We start from the raw sequence: 5,658 nt of genomic DNA, 5'->3' as shown, positions 1-5,658 counted from the left end.
ATATATATATATCTATAGGAAGAACAGGGAACCATCCCAGAAAGGGTTGTAACCAGAAATCAAGACAGGTCTTTAAAAGTTTCCAGTTCAGAAGAATTCAGACCTTCCCTAATGGTAAAATAGAAAGTTCTCATGTTCACAAATGACATCTGATGCATTATGCCAGTGTATGACATACCGGTGACACCCCATGCGGCACACATTGCTGAATGGCATCCAGATTGCTTAATTAATTGCAAGGTTCCTCAATAAATATCAGTTTCTTCATATACAATAACTATTTGCACTGTGACTGTACAGTTACATTTGTTCTGTAATGTAGCTTGAAAAAATGGCATTTTATTTTCCTTTTACTCATGTGTATATTCTAAATGGAGGTACAGTATAGTATAGATTAGAGTAAAAAGTGTGTATAGTGTGTGTATTTCAAAATTTGTAGGATAATTTCTTCTGGATTAATTTTGAACTGTAATAATATATTCACACTGCTATATTAAATAACTCTCCAAACACATGCAAGAATAGCATTTATTCCAGTTTAAAACATGTAATATTACGCCTCATTCACACGGGATGTACTTAAAGTGATTGTAAGGGCTTGTTTTTTTTTTTAAATAACAAACATATTATACTTACCTCCTCTGTGCAGTTAGTTTTGCACAGAGCAGCCCCCCGATCCTCCTCTTCTCAGGCCCGTCTTCGCTGCTCCTAGCTCCTCCCTCCTTTGAGTGCCCCTCAGCCAGCAGCTTGCTACAGGGGGCACCCAAGCCAAGCCAAAGCTCTGTGTATCCATTCAGACAAGGAGCCCCGACCTGGCCCTGCCCCCTCACTTATCTTATTGACTGACTGACTTTGATTGACAGCCACGGGAGCCAATGGTGCCGCTGCACTGTCTCAGCCAATCAGGAGGAGTGTCTTGGATTGCTTAGGGGATCGTGGATATCGTTGCAGAGAGAAGGGGCTCAGGTAGGTAATTAGGGGGTGCTGGGGGGGGGCTGCTACACACAGAAGGTGTTGTATCTTAATGCATAGAATGCATTAAGATAAAAAACCTTCTGCCTTTACAACTCCTTTAAGCGTATGATGATGCATGGGTCATGTTTACCCGTGTAGGTGGGGTGCAGCGTGGCACGGCGGCAATAATTCACACAGTCAGGTGCAATGGAAAACTTGTATTGAAATAATACAACAGTTCACAACAAATCCGACGGGACAGCTACCCTGCTGGGCACACTCAAAGTTCAAATATTGTAAAGAGGTAGGTTCCAGCTGAACTTACAGTTTCTATTGAGAGGGGACAGAATGGGGCCTAGTCATCTCATGCCAAATCAGGAAGGTATCCAGAGAGATGCGACCCTACGCTTTCCCTCCTTGTCAAGAACCTTTCACTAGTACTGTTCCCCTCAGACGGGGTACCTTTTCCTACCCACTTGCATAAAGCATGCCAAACCCAAGGGCCAGGGTCTTAAATAGACTCTGCCACACCTAAGATGGCTGCCAGAGTCATATGGATTGCTGCCCCAGTGACTCAGGAAACCATAGAGGAACCCTGTTCCCCATGACTTCCTCTCCCTCTGCATTGCCGCTGCGGTTAAACACCACCTGTAGTGGAGACAGTAGACTGCACATGCCTACACCTGCCTACATCAAGATCTTTTTGGGTCCAACCCACTGATCACATGAATATAAAAAGGGACAGTGGGGCCGTGTGCCTTGGTATTGTCTCTGCTGGCCTGAATCACTATACGTCATCATCTAGGATTGCCTGTCGTGAGGAACTTGCCAACATGTAGGGGGACTGCTGGAACCTGTAGTCTGCCCTGAACACACCAGCTGCTGGACACTGCCAAGCAATAGACTCTGTCACAAATGGACTCTGCCTGTATAGGTATGCCGAGTTAGGGATTAGGGAAGTAGGGATGAACTGTTTCTTGTGTATTTGGGACGCTGTTATGTTTTGCACCTTTTTTAAGTAAAGCTTTCAAACTTTGCCTTCTGCCTGGTCTGAAGTTATTAAGGAGTGTAAGGGCTCATTTACACTTGCTTCAACTTCAACAAATATTAACCTCCCTGGTGGTAATCCCGAGTGTGGTTCTGGGTTAATTTTCAGTACCAAAAGCGGTAACCCCGAGCCACACAACAGTACCCTTGTACAGTTACTTACCTTGTCCCTAGGATCGCGCAATGTCCTCCCAGTGTATCCTCCACTGGATCCTCCGCCTGATGCACCAGTGTTCCGGTTTCTGTTCCCTGCGAGCGTCGCAACTGTATCAAATCATTTCAATTTAGTTTTGTCCCTAGTGCTTTTTCCAGTTCCTTATAAAGCAGATGGTGCAGCGCTAAATATAAAACAATAAATAGTCCATAAAATAAAGAATCCAAGCGATCATAAGTGATGTGACATCATGCTGGAAATTCAGTGGGTAAGTGTGATCCCTTCACCATTGCAAAAAGATGGCCTCTCCCCTCAGCCTAGGGACCCTTTCGTTATAGAGGGTCAAATGCACTTTCCCTTGCGGGTCAGATAAAGGTGGTTAACAGCAAATCCGGATCAGTCAAGCAGCGGTAAAAAGACGAGCCATAAGCAGCATGGATCAATCCCCAAGCATGTGTTTCTTTTTGCTCTCCTAGACATAAGTTGTCTGAGGTTCCCAGGCCAAGTTTTAGGGATTTAGGGATTTGATTTTTGACCCTGGTGTTCAGCTGCTATCTGTCATCTATTTACATATCTGCGCTGATTTGTCTTTTTTCATATATTGTCCAGTGCCTTGCCTGCACTATACCATACTTTCTCCCATTCTTTCTGCCAGGAAACTTGAGAACATCCTTGGCATCCAAAAAGCATCCCTCTACGTCTAAAGCGGTTTTAGACCAGCTAAAAAACAGCGATAGTGAATCACTTGCAGAATTGAGCCATAGTGATTTGTGGGGAAATTTGTCATCAGACACTGAAAGTGACGACAGCGACAACCAGGGGCGGACTGATAACTCATGGGGCCCCCGGACAATAGGAGATTATGGGGCCCCCAGGCAATCAGAGATTATGGGGCCACACAGTATACACACACACAGTATACAATCACACAGTATACACATACATGTACACACAGTATACACAGACAAATGTAAAAAAACACAGATTTATACATACTGTCCCTGGTTTTACTGAGGCTGGCAACCCTGATGGGGCCCCCTAGTGGCCCAGGGCCCTCGGGCAGTGCCCGAGTGGCTCAATGGTCAGTCCGCCCCTGGAGACAACTCTGCGACTGAGTTCGGGGATGTGCGAACTTGGTGCTCTATTGACTGTGGTACAGATCACGCAGCGCCCCCAAGATTTCTATTTGCTGGAGCATCTGGTATGACAGTAGAGGTTGAAGACAACAACCCCTTGGCATACTTACAACTATTTCTGACCGAAGAAGTTATTGAAAAAATAGTTACTGAGACCAACCGGTACCAAGAGCAACAATTAGCTACTATGCATGGGAAATTTCCAAGAAGCAGAAAGTGGGAACCAGTGACCAAAGATGACATTTGGAAATTTCTGGGCCTAATAATACTTCAGGGAGTGGTGGGGAAAACCCTGCAGAAGTGGTATTGGACAACTAATAAGTTACATGCCATTCCATTCTTTGGCATGGTCATGTCAGAGTACAGATTTTCCCTGATCATGAAATATTTACACTTTGAAAACAACGAAAAATTTGACGAAACTACTCATCCTGCACCAAAACTAAAGAAAATTTGGGAAGTATTTCAAATGATTCTAAATAATGTCCAACAGAGCTATGTGCCAGAAAGAGATATCAGCATAGATGAAAGTCTAATGGCCTACAAGGGAAGGCTCAGCTGGGTACAATACATTGCATCAAAGAGAGCACGATTTGGCGTAAAATCCTACATGCTATGCGAATCATCAACTGGCTACATTTAGAATTCAGTCCTATACACTGGAAAAGGAACAAAATTCAATCCAAAATACAGCAACTATGGAATGGCAACATCTTCCGTTCTTTCACTCACTGAGTCATTGCTAAATCAGGGCTATTGCATAACAACAACTATATATTATTATACATCTCCTGAACTTTATGAGTATCTTCTGCAAAACAGAACAGATGCCTATGGAACCATTAGGGCTAACCGGTGCGACATGCAGAGTCAACCAAGCAATGACATTGTACCCAGCAATGAGGAAACAGCAAAAGAAGTACTACAAGAAGATCTTCAGACATCTTCTTGAGTAGGGATGAGCTTCGAGTTCGAGTCGAACTCATGTTCGACTCGAACATTGGCTGTTCGCAAGTTCACCGAACAGCGAACAATTTGGGGTGTTCGCGGCATATTCGAATGCCGCGGAACACCCTTTAAAAGTCTATGGGAGAAATCAAAAGTGCTAATTTTAAAGGCTTATATGCAAGTTATTGTCATAAAAAGTGTTTGGGGACCTGGGTCCTGCCCCAGGGGACATGGGTCAATGCAAAAAAAAAGTTTTAAAAACGGCCGTTTTTTCAGGAGCAGTGATTTTAATAATGCTTAAAGTCAAATAATAAAAGTGTAATATCTCTTTAAATTTCGTAGCTGGGGGGTGTCTATAGTATGCCTGTAAAGGGGCGCATGTTTCCCGTGTTTAGAACAGTCTGACAGCAAAATGACATTTAGAAGGAAAAAACCCATTTAGAACTACTCGCGGCTATTGCATTGCCGACAATACACATAGAAGTTCATTGATAAAAACGGCATGGGAATTCCCCACAGGGGAACCCCGAACCAAAATAAAAAAAAAAAATGACATGGGGGTTCCCCCTGAATTCCATACCAGGCCCTTCAGGTCTGGTATGGATATTAAGGGGAACCCCGGCCAAAAAAAAAAAAAAAAACGGCGTGGGGTCCCCCCAAAAATCCATACCAGACCCTTATCTGAGCACGCAACCTGGCAGGCCGCAGGAAAAGAGGGGGGGACGAGAGTGCTGCCCCCCCTCCTGAACCGTACCAGGCCACATGCCCTCAACATTGGGAGGGTGCTTTGGGGTAGCCCCCCAAAACACCTTCTCCCCATGTTGATGAGGACAAGGGCCTCATCCCCACAACTCTGGCCGGTGGTTGTGGGGGTCTGCGGGCGGGGGGCTTATCGGAATCTGGAAGCCCCCTTTAACAAGGGGACCCCCAGATCCCGGCCCCCCCCCCGTGAGAAATGGTAAGGGGGTACTTACCCCTACCATTTCACTAAAAAACTGTCAAAAATGTTAAAAATGACAAGAGACAGTTTTTGACAATTCCTTTATTTAAATGCTTCTTCTTTCTTCTATCTTCCTTCATCTTCTTCTTCTGGTTCTTCTGGCTCTTCTGGTTCTTCCTCCAGCGTTCTCATCCAGCATCTCCTCCGCGGCGTCTTATATCTTCTTCTCCTCAGGCCGCTCCGCACCCATGGCATGGGGGGAGGCTCCCGCTCTTCACTTCATCTTCTTCATCTTCTTCTCTTCTTCTTTTCTTCTCTTCTTCTCTTCTTCATTTTCTTCTCCGGGCCGCTCCGCACCCATTCTGGCATGGAGGGAGGCTCCCGCTGTGTTACGGCGTCTCTTCGTCTGACAGCTCTTAAATAACGGGGGGCGGGCCCCCGCCCCCCTCTGACGCACGGTGACTTGACGGGACTTCCCT

This window comes from Aquarana catesbeiana, linkage group LG02 (assembly GCF_042186555.1).
Source record: "Aquarana catesbeiana isolate 2022-GZ linkage group LG02, ASM4218655v1, whole genome shotgun sequence".
NCBI lineage: Eukaryota > Metazoa > Chordata > Amphibia > Anura > Ranidae > Aquarana > Aquarana catesbeiana.
This window is presented reverse-complemented; position numbering follows the sequence as displayed.